This window comes from Ambystoma mexicanum, chromosome 5p (assembly GCF_040938575.1).
Source record: "Ambystoma mexicanum isolate Mex_15411 chromosome 5p, UKY_AmexF1_1, whole genome shotgun sequence".
NCBI lineage: Eukaryota > Metazoa > Chordata > Amphibia > Caudata > Ambystomatidae > Ambystoma > Ambystoma mexicanum.
In genome coordinates, this window is record NC_090930.1 from 743,252,601 (window position 1) to 743,274,215 (window position 21,615).

At 39.4% G+C, this 21,615-nt stretch overlaps 17 non-coding genes across 17 annotated transcripts; 9 read left to right on the forward strand and 8 right to left on the reverse strand.

Moving 5' to 3' along the window:
• Positions 1-132: 132 nt before the first annotated feature.
• Positions 133-204, reverse strand: TRNAQ-CUG (transfer RNA glutamine (anticodon CUG)). The gene has a single exon. It is a non-coding gene; the product is annotated as a tRNA-Gln (tRNA).
• Positions 205-2,578: 2,374 nt separating this feature from the next.
• TRNAQ-UUG (transfer RNA glutamine (anticodon UUG)) lies at positions 2,579-2,650 on the forward strand. The gene has a single exon. It is a non-coding gene; the product is annotated as a tRNA-Gln (tRNA).
• A 905-nt stretch (positions 2,651-3,555) lies between these two features.
• Positions 3,556-3,627, reverse strand: TRNAQ-CUG (transfer RNA glutamine (anticodon CUG)). The gene has a single exon. It is a non-coding gene; the product is annotated as a tRNA-Gln (tRNA).
• Positions 3,628-3,886: 259 nt separating this feature from the next.
• Positions 3,887-3,958, forward strand: TRNAQ-UUG (transfer RNA glutamine (anticodon UUG)). Its single transcript has one exon. It is a non-coding gene; the product is annotated as a tRNA-Gln (tRNA).
• Positions 3,959-4,871: 913 nt separating this feature from the next.
• TRNAQ-CUG (transfer RNA glutamine (anticodon CUG)) lies at positions 4,872-4,943 on the reverse strand. Its single transcript has one exon. It is a non-coding gene; the product is annotated as a tRNA-Gln (tRNA).
• A 2,380-nt stretch (positions 4,944-7,323) lies between these two features.
• On the forward strand, positions 7,324-7,395 carry TRNAQ-UUG (transfer RNA glutamine (anticodon UUG)). Its single transcript has one exon. It is a non-coding gene; the product is annotated as a tRNA-Gln (tRNA).
• Positions 7,396-8,299: 904 nt separating this feature from the next.
• Positions 8,300-8,371, reverse strand: TRNAQ-CUG (transfer RNA glutamine (anticodon CUG)). The gene has a single exon. It is a non-coding gene; the product is annotated as a tRNA-Gln (tRNA).
• Positions 8,372-8,630: 259 nt separating this feature from the next.
• On the forward strand, positions 8,631-8,702 carry TRNAQ-UUG (transfer RNA glutamine (anticodon UUG)). The gene has a single exon. It is a non-coding gene; the product is annotated as a tRNA-Gln (tRNA).
• A 913-nt stretch (positions 8,703-9,615) lies between these two features.
• Positions 9,616-9,687, reverse strand: TRNAQ-CUG (transfer RNA glutamine (anticodon CUG)). The gene has a single exon. It is a non-coding gene; the product is annotated as a tRNA-Gln (tRNA).
• Positions 9,688-12,050: 2,363 nt separating this feature from the next.
• TRNAQ-UUG (transfer RNA glutamine (anticodon UUG)) lies at positions 12,051-12,122 on the forward strand. Its single transcript has one exon. It is a non-coding gene; the product is annotated as a tRNA-Gln (tRNA).
• A 905-nt stretch (positions 12,123-13,027) lies between these two features.
• TRNAQ-CUG (transfer RNA glutamine (anticodon CUG)) lies at positions 13,028-13,099 on the reverse strand. Its single transcript has one exon. It is a non-coding gene; the product is annotated as a tRNA-Gln (tRNA).
• A 259-nt stretch (positions 13,100-13,358) lies between these two features.
• Positions 13,359-13,430, forward strand: TRNAQ-UUG (transfer RNA glutamine (anticodon UUG)). Its single transcript has one exon. It is a non-coding gene; the product is annotated as a tRNA-Gln (tRNA).
• A 913-nt stretch (positions 13,431-14,343) lies between these two features.
• Positions 14,344-14,415, reverse strand: TRNAQ-CUG (transfer RNA glutamine (anticodon CUG)). Its single transcript has one exon. It is a non-coding gene; the product is annotated as a tRNA-Gln (tRNA).
• A 2,382-nt stretch (positions 14,416-16,797) lies between these two features.
• TRNAQ-UUG (transfer RNA glutamine (anticodon UUG)) lies at positions 16,798-16,869 on the forward strand. The gene has a single exon. It is a non-coding gene; the product is annotated as a tRNA-Gln (tRNA).
• A 1,235-nt stretch (positions 16,870-18,104) lies between these two features.
• TRNAQ-UUG (transfer RNA glutamine (anticodon UUG)) lies at positions 18,105-18,176 on the forward strand. The gene has a single exon. It is a non-coding gene; the product is annotated as a tRNA-Gln (tRNA).
• Positions 18,177-19,089: 913 nt separating this feature from the next.
• On the reverse strand, positions 19,090-19,161 carry TRNAQ-CUG (transfer RNA glutamine (anticodon CUG)). Its single transcript has one exon. It is a non-coding gene; the product is annotated as a tRNA-Gln (tRNA).
• Positions 19,162-21,542: 2,381 nt separating this feature from the next.
• TRNAQ-UUG (transfer RNA glutamine (anticodon UUG)) lies at positions 21,543-21,614 on the forward strand. The gene has a single exon. It is a non-coding gene; the product is annotated as a tRNA-Gln (tRNA).
• Position 21,615: the final 1 nt, after the last annotated feature.

A 21,615-nucleotide genomic window follows, 5' to 3' on the forward strand; every position in this document is an offset into this window, starting at 1 on the left:
AGAGCGTCATCCATGGAAAATCTTTCTTTCTTCAAATGCACCCAGGGAATAATGCTATGAAAGTGGGCGACACAGCAGCGTCATTGCTATTAAAACAAGACACTGAGAGGAAAACAAACACAGTAATTCCCAAGGTCCCACCGAGATTTGAACTCGGATCACTGAATTCAGAGTCCAGAGTGCTAACCATTACACCATGGAACCTACATACTTAGTGACATGATGAACGTCATTGCAGCAAAAAAAGAGCCTTTTAGAGAATGTATGCAATATTCTTTTATCTTATGCCTCCAGAGGAAGAATCCTATCCAAATGAGCTGTAAAGCAAAGAGTTTGCTATTGCGCAACAACCAACTAAACAGTTCCACATTTGCATAATATCCGTGGGCTAGGAATATGAGTTTGTTAAAATGATGCATGAGATCTCGATTCTCATTTCTGTTTCAACTCTGTCAGGTTGCACCAGCAAGGGGCCCATGGTGTAATGGTTAGCAAAGAACATTACTGAAGGGCCCCTCGGCCAGCCAGAAAGCCAAAATGGAGAGAACGGGCATGAACTGGTTGTGAATGAGCTTCAAAATGCGTTCACAGGTAATTGAACTGGTGATCTCCTCAGTTTATACACCTGGAACCTGTCAATAGCAACAGTCGGCAGCTGGGTTGCCAGACATTTCGTCGGAAAAAATTTGTCGACAGGACAATTGGTCGAAACCATTTGGTCGAAAACCAAATGGTCGAATTGCTTTTGTTTTTTATTTTCACATTTTTTTTTGTTTTTGGGGGGGGGGTTGGGGGGACCCCTTTTTTTCTAAAAACCCTTTTTTTCCCCTAAACTACAACCTAAAAAATATATATATAAATAAATTAAAAAATCGACCATTTGGCTTTCGACCAAATTACGTTGACCAAATGTCTTTTGACAAAATGTCTTTCGACGAAATGTCCGGACAGCGGCAGCTGGTCTGTGTCAGTAATGGCAATTTGATTTAGCCATTTTCACAACTCCCTAATAAATGAACAAAATGTTCCATTTGTAGGCACAGTTACATGCTATGGTATGTATACCATGCTTAATAACCACCATAGGAGGCTCAGAGCACCATCCGCATTCTTACGTACAAAACATGTAAGGAAATAATCAGATCTTTTGCTCTGCAGGAGTCAGGCTTCTTTAAAGCCTGACAAAGTGGCAGAGTGCCATTGTAAACTGAGGCATGATGAAACCATGCCCAAGAACCCAGGCAGGTTAAACCCTTCCACTCATGCCCCTATGCCCCGAAGGGCCACGAACGGCCAGGTTCTATAGACAGGGCAGCTGGCATGGATTATGGACACTTTTAACATAGGGTGGTTTTTCAACCTTATCTCCTCTGGGAGCAAAGCGCTGGACAGGGTTTCCTGTACGTTTTTGAGGTTCGCAGGGATCTATGTGTGGATGTTTCTTGGTGTGAAAAGCATGACACCTTTTGGGGTGACACCAGGCTCTTCTGGGAGTTAATTTGCATAATCTCTACTTTCTATTTTATGTGACATGGGCTGCAGTTACATTGTTCTGTTAATAGAGGGCAACACACAGGTCATAGTTCCAAACAGGGGTGCACGGTCTGCTTGCTAGCTTACATTTACAGTTCTATTTGGGATTCACCGCCTTTTCATAAACTGAGTACTCTTCCGGAGTATTTCTAAATTATGTAGGTGTTTTGGGGGTGTTACGTGCCTTTGTATGACTGCTGCAAACCACTTGATATTAGACATTGATTGGAAACGACATAAAAAATCCTGACACATATTGTAAGCGGACATAAAATGACCTATATTAGCTAATATAAGTAAACAGACATCACTCCCCCCTCCCCACAAAAAGGGATGTATGCGTACAAAAAAATTAAAAATGAAAAACAAGCAACAACTGCAGTTAAAATCTAAAAATGTAAATTCAGTTACATGATCATGACTCAGAATGGGAAGTTAAAAAGTTAAAAAACACAAGGTAGGAGAGAGGTTAGCTTTACGTGCCATGAGGTAGGAAGAGGTCTTCCAAGCACTGTTGTGTATGTTGGTCAATCCCTCTGAAACGCAAAAGGGATGTGCACATAGAAATCAAAGCAGAGTCATCCAGAGAGACTATTTAATTCTTTTTTTTCAAATTCTCAAAAGGAAGCTGCTATCAAATTGAACTATTCATCACAGCCACTGCTAGGAAATCTATGTGCATAAAATGACAATACACCCAAAGGAAAACAAAATATAGCTATAACATGTCAGATTACTAAATTCAGAGTCCAGCCTACTAACCATTAGACCATGGAACCTAAATACTTCCGCAAATGCTGAACTTCATTATGCCAAAACAGAGGCAGTCAGAAACAATATTTTATATTGCTTAATCATATGCCTCAAGAGGAAGAATTTGATCTACATGCTCTATAAAGCACAGAGATTGCTATAGCACAACGTCAATCAACAACATCGCTGTGTTTGTATGATATCAGTCAATTGGGACTATGAATCTGTAAAAATTGTAAATGTGCTCTATATTGCCATTTCTGATTCAACGCTCTCAGGTGCATCTTGCAAGGGTTCCATGGTGTAATGGTTAGCACTTTGGACTTTGAATCCAACCCTCCGAGTTCAAGTCTCGGTGGAACCGTTATCTTGCTCTTACACTCCATTTTCTAATTTCTCAAATTACAATTCAACAGAGTTAATATTCAGAAGTTCAGTCGACTCAGGTAGCCGTTTTCACACTCTCTCTCTCTGCACGACATTACATTTAAATGCACTTTGGTGCCTGATACCAATACAGTGATGCAACTACATATCGTTAATGTACAATCCCTAAGGTCAATCAGAGTGGGCACCCAGATATCTCTCAGAAACATTTTCCACAGATAAATAATGTTCAACCTTAACTCTATGAAAAGAAAAATGTACACACTATGTGCAGTAGATTCTCTGCTCACTGGAACATGCAGAAACAACATTGATGTGAAAAGATTGGAAAAAGCCCTATTTTATTAACATTAAAAAATGTTATACAATTATTTTGGTGAATCATATTCACTTTCACAATCATTCCTATGTTTCAAGCAATTTGATGGTCTTATTAAATGTGTAAAAAATGTAATTCTTTGAGTTGACAAACTGTATGGAGAGCAAACTTTTTATAACTTACAAGAGTTATGAGTTCTAGAAAGTAGTGCATTTACTGATCAAGTGCCCTTGTTTAAATGTACTTACTTTATTTGGATCACACCTTTCTCGAAAGAAGAAATAAACTCTAAATTATCAGGAAACAATTCAACTGATTTTAGGGGCCTCCTGGGCTTTCAATGCAAATCGCTGAGATCAAAAGCCAGTTTAATAGCCATTATACCTTGGAGCTTTGGAGATATGAGAGTGGGCAGTTTCTTTGTGGCAAAAGAGAGTCATCCCCAGAAACTATTAATATTCTTTGGTCAAAGAAGACTGCCATCAAAGTGGGCTGTAAAGCAAAGCTATTGCTGTTATATCTATCTGCAAATGAAAGGCAACACTAAAAGAGAAGCAGCCCCAAGGTCCCACCGAGACTTGAACTCGGATCGCTGGATTCAGAGTCCAGAGTGCTAACCATTACTCCATGGAACCCACATATTCAGTAGCATGATGCACTTCATTCTGGAAAAACAGAGCACATCAGAGAAAATATGTAATATTCCTATATCATTAGACTCCAGAGGAAGAATTTGATCCAAATGAGACATGAAGCCAATACTTTGCGATTGCACAGCATCCAACAGCAACAGTGCTGCTTCGATATAATATCAGTAAACGGTTACTATAGGTCAGTAAAAATCTTGACTGTGCCCTATATTCTCATTGCCCTTATGAAGCTCTGCTCAACGAGGGTTCCATGGTGTAATGGTTAGCACTTTGGACTTTGAATCCAGCGATCCGAGTTCAAGTCTCGGTGGAACCTCTCTCTTGCTCTAACACACTTTGTCTCCTTGTTGTCTTAAATTATAGGCCAAAGATAGTAATATTCATAAGGTTAGTGGTGTAGGGTATTCATTTTCGCTCTCACTCTCTGGCATAACTTTTCATAAAAATCCACTTTTGTTCCTAGCAACTTAACCTTTATGCATTTTTTTTAAATGTATGAACAGTGAGGTCATTCTGAGTCGATGGGCAGATCTGCATCGGAAACATACATAAAAGATTTGAAATTTTCAAACTTAACTCAATGTTAAGAAACATGCTCAATCTGTGACCCAATGGATTCTCTTTTTACTTGAAGATGCAGCAACAACATTAATAATACCATTTTGGGAAAAGCAGCTCTATTGTATCGCCATTCTCTTTCAAAATTGTTAAAGGGTTAATCCTATGAAAAGCGACCACATTCAGAATCAATGATATTAATCAAGCGTCTTAACAGTCTTTACATGTTTGTAAAATGAAGGTATCAGTTTGAGATGAAAAATAGAACGAAGAACACACTTTTCATAATTCACAAAAGGCCTGAGGTGTATAAATACTGTTTGTACCGACCAAGGGCCCATTCGTGAATGTACTTACTTTAGTTGGATCATACCTTTCTTCAAAGAAGACATCCACAATAAACGATAAGGGAAAGGTTAGACTGATGGTAAACTCTTACAGAGATTTGAATGCAAATTATTGGATTCAACCTCCAGGGTGCTACCATTACACCATGGGTCTTTCACACCACAGAAAGTGGTGGGTTTCATTGTGGCTAAAGAGCGTCATCCATGGAAAATCTTTCTTTCTTCAAATGCACCCAGGGAATAATGCTATGAAAGTGGGCGACACAGCAGCGTCATTGCTATTAAAACAAGACACTGAGAGGAAAACAAACACAGTAATTCCCAAGGTCCCACCGAGATTTGAATTCGGATCGCTGAATTCAGAGTCCAGAGTGCTAACCATTACACCATGGAACCTACATACTTAGTGACATGATGAACGTCATTGCAGCAAAAAAAGAGCCTTTTAGAGAATGTATGCAATATTCTTTTATCTTATGCCTCCAGAGGAAGAATCCTATCCAAATGAGCTGTAAAGCAAAGAGTTTGCTATTGCGCAACAACCAACTAAACTGTTCCACATTTGCATAATATCCGTGGGCTAGGAATATGAGTTTGTTAAAATGATGCATGAGATCTCGATTCTCATTTCTGTTTCAACTCTGTCAGGTTGCACCAGCAAGGGGCCCATGGTGTAATGGTTAGCAAAGAACATTACTGAAGGGCCCCTCGGCCAGCCAGAAAGCCAAAATGGAGAGAACGGGCATGAACTGGTTGTGAATGAGCTTCAAAATGCGTTCACAGGTAATTGAACTGGTGATCTCCTCAGTTTATACACCTGGAACTCCTGTCAATAGCAACAGTCGGCAGCTGGGTTGCCAGACATTTCGTCGGAAAAAAATTGTCGACAGGACAATTGGTCGAAACCATTTGGTCGAAAACCAAATGGTCGAATTGCTTTTGTTTATTATTTTCACATTTTTTTTGGGGGGGGGGGCTTGGGGGGGTCCCCCCAACCCCCTTTTTTCTAAAAACCCCTTTTTTTCCCTAAACTACAACCTAAAAAATATATATATAAATAAATTAAAAAATCGACCATTTGGCTTTCGACCAAATTACGTCGACCAAATGTCTTTCGACGAAATGTCTTTCGACGAAATGTCCGGACAGCGGCAGCTGGTCTGTGTCAGTAATGGCAATTTGATTTAGCCATTTTCACAACTCCCTAATAAATGAACAAAATGTTCCATTTGTAGGCACAGTTACATGCTATGGTATGTATACCATGCTTAATAACCACCATAGGAGGCTCAGAGCACCATCCGCATTCTTACGTACAAAACATGTAAGGAAATAATCAGATCTTTTGCTCTGCAGGAGTCAGGCTTCTTTAAAGCCTGACAAAGTGGCAGAGTGCCATTGTAAACTGAGGCATGATGAAACCATGCCCAAGAACCCAGGCAGGTTAAACCCTTCCACTCATGCCCCTATGCCCCGAAGGGCCACGAACGGCCAGGTTCTATAGACAGGGCAGCTGGCATGGATTATGGACACTTTTAACATAGGGTGGTTTTTCAACCTTATCTCCTCTGGGAGCAAAGCGCTGGACAGGGTTTCCTGTACGTTTTTGAGGTTCGCAGGGATCTATGTGTGGATGTTTCTTGGTGTGAAAAGCATGACACCTTTTGGGGTGACACCAGGCTCTTCTGGGAGTTAATTTGCATAATCTCTACTTTCTATTTTATGTGACATGGGCTGCAGTTACATTGTTCTGTTAATAGAGGGCAACACACAGGTCATAGTTCCAAACAGGGGTGCACGGTCTGCTTGCTAGCTTAAATTTACAGTTCTATTTGGGATTCACCGCCTTTTCATAAACTGAGTACTCTTCCGGAGTATTTCTAAATTATGTAGGTGTTTTGGGGGTGTTACGTGCCTTTGTATGACTGCTGCAAACCACTTGATATTAGACATTGATTGGAAACGACATAAAAAATCCTGACACATATTGTAAGCGGACATAAAATGACCTATATTAGCTATTATAAGTAAACAGACATCACTCCCGCCTCCCCACAAAAAGGGATGTATGCGTACACAAAAAATAAAAATGAAAAACAAGCAACTACTGCAGTTAAAATCTAAAAATGTAAATTCAGTTACATGATCATGACTCAGAATGGGAAGTTAAAAAGTTAAAAAACACAAGGTAGGAGAGAGGTTAGCTTTACGTGCCATGAGGGAGGAAGAGGTCTTCCAAGCACTGTTGTGTATGTTGGTCAATCCCTCTGAAACGCAAAAGGGATGTGCACATAGAAATCAAAGCAGAGTCATCCAGAGAGACTATTTAATTCTTTTTTTTCAAATTCTCAAAAGGAAGCTGCTATCAAATTGAACTATTCATCACAGCCACTGCTAGGAAATCTATGTGCATAAAATGACAATACACCCAAAGGAAAACAAAATATAGCTATAACATGTCAGATTACTAAATTCAGAGTCCAGCCTACTAACCATTAGACCATGGAACCTAAATACTTCCGCAAATGCTGAACTTCATTATGCCAAAACAGAGGCAGTCAGAAACAATATTTTATATTGCTTAATCATATGCCTCAAGAGGAAGAATTTGATCTACATGCTCTATAAAGCACAGAGATTGCTATAGCACAACGTCAATCAACAACATCACTGTGTTTGTATGATATCAGTCAATTGGGACTATGAATCTGTAAAAATTGTAAATGTGCTCTATATTGCCATTACTGATTCAACGCTCTCAGGTGCATCTTGCAAGGGTTCCATGGTGTAATGGTTAGCACTTTGGACTTTGAATCCAACCAACCGAGTTCAAGTCTCGGTGGAACCGTTATCTTGCTCTTACACTCCATTTTCTAATTTCTCAAATTGCAATTCAACAGAGTTAATATTCAGAAATTCAGTCGACTCAGGTAGCCGTTTTCACACTCTCTCTCTCTGCACGACATTACATTTAAATGCACTTTGGTGCCTGATACCAATACAGTGATGCAACTACATATCGTTAATGTACAATCCCTAAGGTCAATCAGAGTGGGCACCCAGATATCTCTCAGAAACATTTTCCACAGATAAATAATGTTCAACCTTAACTCTATGAAAAGAAAAATGTACACACTATGTGCAGTAGATTCTCTGCTCACTGGAACATGCAGAAACAACATTGATGTGAAAAGATTGGAAAAAGCCCTATTTTATTAACATTAAACATGTTATACAATTATTTTGGTGAATCATATTCACTTTCACAATCATTCCTATGTTTCAAGCAATTTGATGGTCTTATTAAATGTGTAAAAAATGTAATTCTTTGAGTTGACAAACTGTATGGAGAGCAAACATTTTATAACTTACAAGAGTTATGAGTTCTAGAAAGTAGTGCATTTACTGATCAAGTGCCCTTGTTTAAATGTACTTACTTTATTTGGATCACACCTTTCTCGAAAGAAGAAATAAACTCTAAATTATCAGGAAACAATTCAACTGATTTTAGGGGCCTCCTGGGCTTTCAATGCAAATCGCTGAGATCAAAAGCCAGTTTAATAGCCATTATACCTTGGAGCTTTGGAGATATGAGAGTGGGCAGTTTCTTTGTGGCAAAAGAGAGTCATCCCCAGAAACTATTAATATTCTTTGGTCAAAGAAGACTGCCATCAAAGTGGGCTGTAAAGCAAAGCTATTGCTGTTATATCTATCTGCAAATGAAAGGCAACACTAAAAGAGAAGCAGCCCCAAGGTCCCACCGAGACTTGAACTCGGATCGCTGGATTCAGAGTCCAGAGTGCTAACCATTACTCCATGGAACCCACATATTCAGTAGCATGATGCACTTCATTCTGGAAAAACAGAGCACATCAGAGAAAATATGTAATATTCCTATATCATTAGACTCCAGAGGAAGAATTTGATCCAAATGAGACATGAAGCCAATACTTTGCGATTGCACAGCATCCAACAGCAACAGTGCTGCTTCGATATAATATCAGTAAACGGTTACTATAGGTCAGTAAAAATCTTGACTGTGCCCTATATTCTCATTGCCCTTATGAAGCTCTGCTCAACGAGGGTTCCATGGTGTAATGGTTAGCACTTTGGACTTTGAATCCAGCGATCCGAGTTCAAGTCTCGGTGGAACCTCTCTCTTGCTCTAACACACTTTGTCTCCTTGTTGTCTTAAATTATAGGCCAAAGATAGTAATATTCATAAGGTTAGTGGTGTAGGGTATTCATTTTCGCTCTCACTCTCTGGCATAACTTTTCATAAAAATCCACTTTTGTGCCTAGCAACTTAACCTTTATGCATTTTTTTTAAATGTATGAACAGTGAGGTCATTCTGAGTCGATGGGCAGATCTGCATCGGAAACATACATAAAAGATTTGAAATTTTCAAACTTAACTCAATGTTAAGAAACATGCTCAATCTGTGACCCAATGGATTCTCTTTTTACTTGAAGATGCAGCAACAACATTAATAATACCATTTTGGGAAAAGCAGCTCTATTGTATCGCCATTCTCTTTCAAAATTGTTAAAGGGTTAATCCTATGAAAAGCGACCACATTCAGAATCAATGATATTAATCAAGCGTCTTAACAGTCTTTACATGTTTGTAAAATGAAGGTATCAGTTTGAGATGAAAAATAGAACGAAGAACACACTTTTCTTAATTCACAAAAGGCCTGAGGTGTATAAATACTGTTTGTACCGACCAAGGGCCCATTCGTGAATGTACTTACTTTAGTTGGATCATACCTTTCTTCAAAGAAGACATCCACAATAAACGATAAGGGAAAGGTTCGACTGATGGTAAACTCTTACAGAGATTTGAATGCAAATTATTGGATTCAACCTCCAGGGTGCTACCATTACACCATGGGTCTTTCACACCACAGAAAGTGGTGGGTTTCATTGTGGCTAAAGAGCGTCATCCATGGAAAATCTTTCTTTTTTCAAATGCACCCAGGGAATAATGCTATGAAAGTGGGCGACACAGCAGCGTCATTGCTATTAAAACAAGACACTGAGAGGAAAACAAACACAGTAATTCCCAAGGTCCCACCGAGATTTGAACTCGGATCGCTGGATTCAGAGTCCAGAGTGCTAACCATTACACCATGGAACCTACATACTTAGTTACATGATGAACGTCATTGCAGCAAAAAAAGAGCCTTTTAGAGAATGTATGCAATATTCTTTTATCTTATGCCTCCAGAGGAAGAATCCTATCCAAATGAGCTGTAAAGCAAAGAGTTTGCTATTGCGCAACAACCAACTAAACAGTTCCACATTTGCATAATATCCGTGGGCTAGGAATATGAGTTTGTTAAAATGATGCATGAGATCTTGATTCTCATTTCTGTTTCAACTCTGTCAGGTTGCACCAGCAAGGGGCCCATGGTGTAATGGTTAGCAAAGAACATTACTGAAGGGCCCCTCGGCCAGCCAGAAAGCCAAAATGGAGAGAACAGGCATGAACTGGTTGTGAATGAGCTTCAAAATGCGTTCACAGGTAATTGAACTGGTGATCTCCTCAGTTTATACACCTGGAACTCCTGTCAATAGCAACAGTCGGCAGCTGGGTTGCCAGACATTTCGTCGAAAAAAATTTGTCGACAGGACAATTGGTCGAAACCATTTGGTCGAAAACCAAATGGTCGAATTGCTTTTGTTTTTTATTTTCACATTTTTTTTGGGGGGGAGGGTTTGGGGGGGTCCCCCAACCCCCTTTTTTCCCCTAAACTACAACCTAAAAAATATATATATAAATAAATTAAAAAATCGACCATTTGGCTTTCGACCAAATTACGTCGACCAAATGTCTTTCGACGATATGTCTTTCGACGAAATGTCCGGACAGCGGCAGCTGGTCTGTGTCAGTAATGGCAATTTGATTTAGCCATTTTCACAACTCCCTAATAAATGAACAAAATGTTCCATTTGTAGGCACAGTTACATGCTATGGTATGTATACCATGCTTAATAACCACCATAGGAGGCTCAGAGCACCATCCGCATTCTTACGTACAAAACATGTAAGGAAATAATCAGATCTTTTGCTCTGCAGGAGTCAGGCTTCTTTAAAGCCTGACAAAGTGGCAGAGTGCCATTGTAAACTGAGGCATGATGAAACCATGCCCAAGAACCCAGGCAGGTTAAACCCTTCCACTCATGCCCCTAGGCCCCGACAGCCACGAACGGCCAGGTTCTATAGACAGGGCAGCTGGCATGGATTATGGACACTTTTAACATAGGGTGGTTTTTCAACCTTATCTCCTCTGGGAGCAAAGCGCTGGACAGGGTTTCCTGTATGTTTTTGAGGTTCGCAGGGATCTATGTGTGGATGTTTCTTGGTGTGAAAAGCATGACACCTTTTGGGGTGACACCAGGCTCTTCTGGGAGTTAATTTGCATAATCTCTACTTTCTATTTTATGTGACATGGGCTGCAGTTACATTGTTCTGTTAATAGAGGGCAACACACAGGTCATAGTTCCAAACAGGGGTGCACGGTCTGCTTGCTAGCTTACATTTACAGTTCTATTTGGGATTCACCGCCTTTTCATAAACTGAGTACACTTCCGGAGTATTTCTAACTTATGTAGGTGTTTTGGGGGTGTTACGTGCCTTTGTATGACTGCTGCAAACCACTTGATATTAGACATTGATTGGAAACGACATAAAAAATCCTGACACATATTGTAAGCGGACATAAAATGACCTATATTAGCTAATATAAGTAAACAGACATCACTCCCCCCTCCCCACAGAAAGGGATGTATGCGTACACAAAAAATAAAAATGAAAAACAAGCAACTACTGCAGTTAAAATCTAAAAATGTAAATTCAGTTACATGATCATGACTCGGAAGGGGAAGTTAAAAAGTAAAAAAACACATGGTAGGAGAGAGGTTAGCTTTACATGCCATGAGGGAGGAAGAGGTCTTCCAAGCACTGTTGTGTATGTTGGTCAATCCCTCTGAAACGCAAAAGGGATGTGCACATAGAAATCAAAGCAGAGTCATCCAGAGAGACTATTTAATTCTTTTTTTTTTCAAATTCTCAAAAGGAAGCTGCTATCAAATTGAACGATTCATCACAGCCACTGCTAGGAAATCTATGTGCATAAAATGACAATACACCCAAAGGAAAACAAAATATAGCTATAACATGTCAGATTACTAAATTCAGAGTCCAGCCTACTAACCATTAGACCATGGAACCTAAATACTTCCGCAAATGCTGAACTTCATTATGCCAAAACAGAGGCAGTCAGAAACAATATTTTATATTGCTTAATCATATGCCTCAAGAGGAAGAATTTGATCTACATGCTCTATAAAGCACAGAGATTGCTATAGCACAACGTCAATCAACAACATCGCTGTGTTTGTATGATATCAGTCAATTGGGACTATGAATCTGTAAAAATTGTAAATGTGCTCTATATTGCCATTTCTGATTCAACGCTCTCAGGTGCATCTTGCAAGGGTTCCATGGTGTAATGGTTAGCACTTTGGACTTTGAATCCAACCCTCCGAGTTCAAGTCTCGGTGGAACCGTTATCTTGCTCTTACACTCCATTTTCTAATTTCTCAAATTACAATTCAACAGAGTTAATATTCAGAAGTTCAGTCGACTCAGGTAGCCGTTTTCACACTCTCTCTCTCTGCACGACATTACATTTAAATGCACTTTGGTGCCTGATACCAATACAGTGATGCAACTACATATCGTTAATGTACAATCCCTAAGGTCAATCAGAGTGGGCACCCAGATATCTCTCAGAAACATTTTCCACAGATAAATAATGTTCAACCTTAACTCTATGAAAAGAAAAATGTACACACTATGTGCAGTAGATTCTCTGCTCACTGGAACATGCAGAAACAACATTGATGTGAAAAGATTGGAAAAAGCCCTATTTTATTAACATTAAAAAATGTTATACAATTATTTTGGTGAATCATATTCACTTTCACAATCATTCCTATGTTTCAAGCAATTTGATGGTCTTATTAAATGTGTAAAAAATGTAATTCTTTGAGTTGACAAACTGTATGGAGAGCAAACTTTTTATAACTTACAAGAGTTATGAGTTCTAGAAAGTAGTGCATTTACTGATCAAGTGCCCTTGTTTAAATGTACTTACTTTATTTGGATCACACCTTTCTCGAAAGAAGAAATAAACTCTAAATTATCAGGAAACAATTCAACTGATTTTAGGGGCCTCCTGGGCTTTCAATGCAAATCGCTGAGATCAAAAGCCAGTTTAATAGCCATTATACCTTGGAGCTTTGGAGATATGAGAGTGGGCAGTTTCTTTGTGGCAAAAGAGAGTCATCCCCAGAAACTATTAATATTCTTTGGTCAAAGAAGACTGCCATCAAAGTGGGCTGTAAAGCAAAGCTATTGCTGTTATATCTATCTGCAAATGAAAGGCAACACTAAAAGAGAAGCAGCCCCAAGGTCCCACCGAGACTTGAACTCGGATCGCTGGATTCAGAGTCCAGAGTGCTAACCATTACTCCATGGAACCCACATATTCAGTAGCATGATGCACTTCATTCTGGAAAAACAGAGCACATCAGAGAAAATATGTAATATTCCTATATCATTAGACTCCAGAGGAAGAATTTGATCCAAATGAGACATGAAGCCAATACTTTGCGATTGCACAGCATCCAACAGCAACAGTGCTGCTTCGATATAATATCAGTAAACGGTTACTATAGGTCAGTAAAAATCTTGACTGTGCCCTATATTCTCATTGCCCTTATGAAGCTCTGCTCAACGAGGGTTCCATGGTGTAATGGTTAGCACTTTGGACTTTGAATCCAGCGATCCGAGTTCAAGTCTCGGTGGAACCTCTCTCTTGCTCTAACACACTTTGTCTCCTTGTTGTCTTAAATTATAGGCCAAAGATAGTAATATTCATAAGGTTAGTGGTGTAGGGTATTCATTTTCGCTCTCACTCTCTGGCATAACTTTTCATAAAAATCCACTTTTGTTCCTAGCAACTTAACCTTTATGCATTTTTTTTAAATGTATGAACAGTGAGGTCATTCTGAGTCGATGGGCAGATCTGCATCGGAAACATACATAAAAGATTTGAAATTTTCAAACTTAACTCAATGTTAAGAAACATGCTCAATCTGTGACCCAATGGATTCTCTTTTTACTTGAAGATGCAGCAACAACATTAATAATACCATTTTGGGAAAAGCAGCTCTATTGTATCGCCATTCTCTTTCAAAATTGTTAAAGGGTTAATCCTATGAAAAGCGACCACATTCAGAATCAATGATATTAATCAAGCGTCTTAACAGTCTTTACATGTTTGTAAAATGAAGGTATCAGTTTGAGATGAAAAATAGAACGAAGAACACACTTTTCATAATTCACAAAAGGCCTGAGGTGTATAAATACTGTTTGTACCGACCAAGGGCCCATTCGTGAATGTACTTACTTTAGTTGGATCATACCTTTCTTCAAAGAAGACATCCACAATAAACGATAAGGGAAAGGTTAGACTGATGGTAAACTCTTACAGAGATTTGAATGCAAATTATTGGATTCAACCTCCAGGGTGCTACCATTACACCATGGGTCTTTCACACCACAGAAAGTGGTGGGTTTCATTGTGGCTAAAGAGCGTCATCCATGGAAAATCTTTCTTTCTTCAAATGCACCCAGGGAATAATGCTATGAAAGTGGGCGACACAGCAGCGTCATTGCTATTAAAACAAGACACTGAGAGGAAAACAAACACAGTAATTCCCAAGGTCCCACCGAGATTTGAATTCGGATCGCTGAATTCAGAGTCCAGAGTGCTAACCATTACACCATGGAACCTACATACTTAGTGACATGATGAACGTCATTGCAGCAAAAAAAGAGCCTTTTAGAGAATGTATGCAATATTCTTTTATCTTATGCCTCCAGAGGAAGAATCCTATCCAAATGAGCTGTAAAGCAAAGAGTTTGCTATTGCGCAACAACCAACTAAACTGTTCCACATTTGCATAATATCCGTGGGCTAGGAATATGAGTTTGTTAAAATGATGCATGAGATCTCGATTCTCATTTCTGTTTCAACTCTGTCAGGTTGCACCAGCAAGGGGCCCATGGTGTAATGGTTAGCAAAGAACATTACTGAAGGGCCCCTCGGCCAGCCAGAAAGCCAAAATGGAGAGAACGGGCATGAACTGGTTGTGAATGAGCTTCAAAATGCGTTCACAGGTAATTGAACTGGTGATCTCCTCAGTTTATACACCTGGAACTCCTGTCAATAGCAACAGTCGGCAGCTGGGTTGCCAGACATTTCGTCGGAAAAAAATTGTCGACAGGACAATTGGTCGAAACCATTTGGTCGAAAACCAAATGGTCGAATTGCTTTTGTTTATTATTTTCACATTTTTTTTTGGGGGGGGGGGCTTGGGGGGGTCCCCCCAACCCCCTTTTTTCTAAAAACCCCTTTTTTTCCCTAAACTACAACCTAAAAATATATATATATAAATAAATTAAAAAATCGACCATTTGGCTTTCGACCAAATTACGTCGACCAAATGTCTTTCGACGAAATGTCTTTCGACGAAATGTCCGGACAGCGGCAGCTGGTCTGTGTCAGTAATGGCAATTTGATTTAGCCATTTTCACAACTCCCTAATAAATGAACAAAATGTTCCATTTGTAGGCACAGTTACATGCTATGGTATGTATACCATGCTTAATAACCACCATAGGAGGCTCAGAGCACCATCCGCATTCTTACGTACAAAACATGTAAGGAAATAATCAGATCTTTTGCTCTGCAGGAGTCAGGCTTCTTTAAAGCCTGACAAAGTGGCAGAGTGCCATTGTAAACTGAGGCATGATGAAACCATGCCCAAGAACCCAGGCAGGTTAAACCCTTCCACTCATGCCCCTATGCCCCGAAGGGCCACGAACGGCCAGGTTCTATAGACAGGGCAGCTGGCATGGATTATGGACACTTTTAACATAGGGTGGTTTTTCAACCTTATCTCCTCTGGGAGCAAAGCGCTGGACAGGGTTTCCTGTACGTTTTTGAGGTTCGCAGGGATCTATGTGTGGATGTTTCTTGGTGTGAAAAGCATGACACCTTTTGGGGTGACACCAGGCTCTTCTGGGAGTTAATTTGCATAATCTCTACTTTCTATTTTATGTGACATGGGCTGCAGTTACATTGTTCTGTTAATAGAGGGCAACACACAGGTCATAGTTCCAAACAGGGGTGCACGGTCTGCTTGCTAGCTTAAATTTACAGTTCTATTTGGGATTCACCGCCTTTTCATAAACTGAGTACTCTTCCGGAGTATTTCTAAATTATGTAGGTGTTTTGGGGGTGTTACGTGCCTTTGTATGACTGCTGCAAACCACTTGATATTAGACATTGATTGGAAACGACATAAAAAATCCTGACACATATTGTAAGCGGACATAAAATGACCTATATTAGCTAATATAAGTAAACAGACATCACTCCCCCCTCCCCACAAAAAGGGATGTATGCGTACAAAAAAATTAAAAATGAAAAACAAGCAACAACTGCAGTTAAAATCTAAAAATGTAAATTCAGTTACATGATCATGACTCAGAATGGGAAGTTAAAAAGTTAAAAAACACAAGGTAGGAGAGAGGTTAGCTTTACGTGCCATGAGGTAGGAAGAGGTCTTCCAAGCACTGTTGTGTATGTTGGTCAATCCCTCTGAAACGCAAAAGGGATGTGCACATAGAAATCAAAGCAGAGTCATCCAGAGAGACTATTTAATTCTTTTTTTTCAAATTCTCAAAAGGAAGCTGCTATCAAATTGAACTATTCATCACAGCCACTGCTAGGAAATCTATGTGCATAAAATGACAATACACCCAAAGGAAAACAAAATATAGCTATAACATGTCAGATTACTAAATTCAGAGTCCAGCCTACTAACCATTAGACCATGGAACCTAAATACTTCTGCAAATGCTGAACTTCATTATGCCAAAACAGAGGCAGTCAGAAACAATATTTTATATTGCTTAATCATATGCCTCAAGAGGAAGAATTTGATCTACATGCTCTATAAAGCACAGAGATTGCTATAGCACAACGTCAATCAACAACATCGCTGTGTTTGTATGATATCAGTCAATTGGGACTATGAATCTGTAAAAATTGTAAATGTGCTCTATATTGCCATTTCTGATTCAACGCTCTCAGGTGCATCTTGCAAGGGTTCCATGGTGTAATGGTTAGCACTTTGGACTTTGAATCCAACCCTCCGAGTTCAAGTCTCGGTGGAACCGTTATCTTGCTCTTACACTCCATTTTCTAATTTCTCAAATTACAATTCAACAGAGTTAATATTCAGAAGTTCAGTCGACTCAGGTAGCCGTTTTCACACTCTCTCTCTCTGCACGACATTACATTTAAATGCACTTTGGTGCCTGATACCAATACAGTGATGCAACTACATATCGTTAATGTACAATCCTAAGGTCAATCAGAGTGGGCACCCAGATATCTCTCAGAAACATTTTCCACAGATAAATAATGTTCAACCTTAACTCTATGAAAAGAAAAATGTACACACTATGTGCAGTAGATTCTCTGCTCACTGGAACATGCAGAAACAACATTGATGTGAAAAGATTGGAAAAAGCCCTATTTTATTAACATTAAAAAATGTTATACAATTATTTTGGTGAATCATATTCACTTTCACAATCATTCCTATGTTTCAAGCAATTTGATGGTCTTATTAAATGTGTAAAAAATGTAATTCTTTGAGTTGACAAACTGTATGGAGAGCAAACTTTTTATAACTTACAAGAGTTATGAGTTCTAGAAAGTAGTGCATTTACTGATCAAGTGCCCTTGTTTAAATGTACTTACTTTATTTGGATCACACCTTTCTCGAAAGAAGAAATAAACTCTAAATTATCAGGAAACAATTCAACTGATTTTAGGGGCCTCCTGGGCTTTCAATGCAAATCGCTGAGATCAAAAGCCAGTTTAATAGCCATTATACCTTGGAGCTTTGGAGATATGAGAGTGGGCAGTTTCTTCGTGGCAAAAGAGAGTCATCCCCAGAAACTATTAATATTCTTTTGTCAAAGAAGACTGCCATCAAAGTGGGCTGTAAAGCAAAGCTATTGCTGTTATATCTATCTGCAAATGAAAGGCAACACTAAAAGAGAAGCAGCCCCAAGGTCCCACCGAGACTTGAACTCGGATCGCTGGGTTCAGAGTCCAGAGTGCTAACCATTACTCCATGGAACCCACATATTCAGTAGCATGATGCACTTCATTCTGGAAAAACAGAGCACATCAGAGAAAATATGTAATATTCCTATATCATTAGACTCCAGAGGAAGAATTTGATCCAAATGAGACATGAAGCCAATACTTTGCGATTGCACAGCATCCAACAGCAACAGTGCTGCTTCGATATAATATCAGTAAACGGTTACTATAGGTCAGTAAAAATCTTGACTGTGCCCTATATTCTCATTGCCCTTATGAAGCTCTGCTCAACGAGGGTTCCATGGTGTAATGGTTAGCACTTTGGACTTTGAATCCAGCGATCCGAGTTCAAGTCTCGGTGGAACCTCTCTCTTGCTCTAACACACTTTGTCTCCTTGTTGTCTTAAATTATAGGCCAAAGATAGTAATATTCATAAGGTTAGTGGTGTAGGGTATTCATTTTCGCTCTCACTCTCTGGCATAACTTTTCATAAAAATCCACTTTTGTTCCTAGCAACTTAACCTTTATGCATTTTTTTTAAATGTATGAACAGTGAGGTCATTCTGAGTCGATGGGCAGATCTGCATCGGAAACATACATAAAAGATTTGAAATTTTCAAACTTAACTCAATGTTAAGAAACATGCTCAATCTGTGACCCAATGGATTCTCTTTTTACTTGAAGATGCAGCAACAACATTAATAATACCATTTTGGGAAAAGCAGCTCTATTGTATCGCCATTCTCTTTCAAAATTGTTAAAGGGTTAATCCTATGAAAAGCGACCACATTCAGAATCAATGATATTAATCAAGCGTCTTAACAGTCTTTACATGTTTGTAAAATGAAGGTATCAGTTTGAGATGAAAAATAGAACGAAGAACACACTTTTCATAATTCACAAAAGGCCTGAGGTGTATAAATACTGTTTGTACCGACCAAGGGCCCATTCGTGAATGTACTTACTTTAGTTGGATCATACCTTTCTTCAAAGAAGACATCCACAATAAACGATAAGGGAAAGGTTAGACTGATGGTAAACTCTTACAGAGATTTGAATGCAAATTATTGGATTCAACCTCCAGGGTGCTACCATTACACCATGGGTCTTTCACACCACAGAAAGTGGTGGGTTTCATTGTGGCTAAAGAGCGTCATCCATGGAAAATCTTTCTTTCTTCAAATGCACCCAGGGAATAATGCTATGAAAGTGGGCGACACAGCAGCGTCATTGCTATTAAAACAAGACACTGAGAGGAAAACAAACACAGTAATTCCCAAGGTCCCACCGAGATTTGAACTCGGATCGCTGAATTCAGAGTCCAGAGTGCTAACCATTACACCATGGAACCTACATACTTAGTGACATGATGAACGTCATTGCAGCAAAAAAAGAGCCTTTTAGAGAATGTATGCAATATTCTTTTATCTTATGCCTCCAGCGGAAGAATCCTATCCAAATGAGCTGTAAAGCAAAGAGTTTGCTATTGCGCAACAACCAACTAAACTGTTCCACATTTGCATAATATCCGTGGGCTAGGAATATGAGTTTGTTAAAATGATGCATGAGATCTCGATTCTCATTTCTGTTTCAACTCTGTCAGGTTGCACCAGCAAGGGGCCCATGGTGTAATGGTTAGCAAAGAACATTACTGAAGGGCCCCTCGGCCAGCCAGAAAGCCAAAATGGAGAGAACGGGCATGAACTGGTTGTGAATGAGCTTCAAAATGCGTTCACAGGTAATTGAACTGGTGATCTCCTCAGTTTATACACCTGGAACTCCTGTCAATAGCAACAGTCGGCAGCTGGGTTGCCAGACATTTCGTCGGAAAAAAATTGTCGACAGGACAATTGGTCGAAACCATTTGGTCGAAAACCAAATGGTCGAATTGCTTTTGTTTATTATTTTCACATTTTTTTTTTGGGGGGAGGGCTTGGGGGGGTCCCCCCAACCCCCTTTTTTCTAAAAACCCCTTTTTTTCCCTAAACTACAACCTAAAAAATATATATATAAATAAATTAAAAAATCGACCATTTGGCTTTCGACCAAATTACGTCGACCAAATGTCTTTCGACGAAATGTCTTTCGACGAAATGTCCGGACAGCGGCAGCTGGTCTGTGTCAGTAATGGCAATTTGATTTAGCCATTTTCACAACTCCCTAATAAATGAACAAAATGTTCCATTTGTAGGCACAGTTACATGCTATGGTATGTATACCATGCTTAATAACCACCATAGGAGGCTCAGAGCACCATCCGCATTCTTACGTACAAAACATGTAAGGAAATAATCAGATCTTTTGCTCTGCAGGAGTCAGGCTTCTTTAAAGCCTGACAAAGTGGCAGAGTGCCATTGTAAACTGAGGCATGATGAAACCATGCCCAAGAACCCAGGCAGGTTAAACCCTTCCACTCATGCTCCTATGCCCCGAAGGGCCACGAACGGCCAGGTTCTATAGACAGGGCAGCTGGCATGGATTATGGACACTTTTAACATAGGGTGGTTTTTCAACCTTATCTCCTCTGGGAGCAAAGCGCTGGACAGGGTTTCCTGTACGTTTTTGAGGTTCGCAGGGATCTATGTGTGGATGTTTCTTGGTGTGAAAAGCATGACACCTTTTGGGGTGACACCAGGCTCTTCTGGGAGTTAATTTGCATAATCTCTACTTTCTATTTTATGTGACATGGGCTGCAGTTACATTGTTCTGTTAATAGAGGGCAACACACAGGTCATAGTTCCAAACAGGGGTGCACGGTCTGCTTGCTAGCTTACATTTACAGTTCTATTTGGGATTCACCGCCTTTTCATAAACTGAGTACTCTTCCGGAGTATTTCTAAATTATGTAGGTGTTTTGGGGGTGTTACGTGCCTTTGTATGACTGCTGCAAACCACTTGATATTAGACATTGATTGGAAACGACATAAAAAATCCTGACACATATTGTAAGCGGACATAAAATGACCTATATTAGCTATTATAAGTAAACAGACATCACTCCCGCCTCCCCACAAAAAGGGATGTATGCGTACACAAAAAATAAAAATGAAAAACAAGCAACTACTGCAGTTAAAATCTAAAAATGTAAATTCAGTTACATGATCATGACTCAGAATGGGAAGTTAAAAAGTTAAAAAACACAAGGTAGGAGAGAGGTTAGCTTTACGTGCCATGAGGGAGGAAGAGGTCTTCCAAGCACTGTTGTGTATGTTGGTCAATCCCTCTGAAACGCAAAAGGGATGTGCACATAGAAATCAAAGCAGAGTCATCCAGAGAGACTATTTAATTCTTTTTTTTCAAATTCTCAAAAGGAAGCTGCTATCAAATTGAACTATTCATCACAGCCACTGCTAGGAAATCTATGTGCATAAAATGACAATACACCCAAAGGAAAACAAAATATAGCTATAACATGTCAGATTACTAAATTCAGAGTCCAGCCTACTAACCATTAGACCATGGAACCTAAATACTTCCGCAAATGCTGAACTTCATTATGCCAAAACAGAGGCAGTCAGAAACAATATTTTATATTGCTTAATCATATGCCTCAAGAGGAAGAATTTGATCTACATGCTCTATAAAGCACAGAGATTGCTATAGCACAACGTCAATCAACAACATCGCTGTGTTTGTATGATATCAGTCAATTGGGACTATGAATCTGTAAAAATTGTAAATGTGCTCTATATTGCCATTTCTGATTCAACGCTCTCAGGTGCATCTTGCAAGGGTTCCATGGTGTAATGGTTAGCACTTTGGACTTTGAATCCAACCATCCGAGTTCAAGTCTCGGTGGAACCGT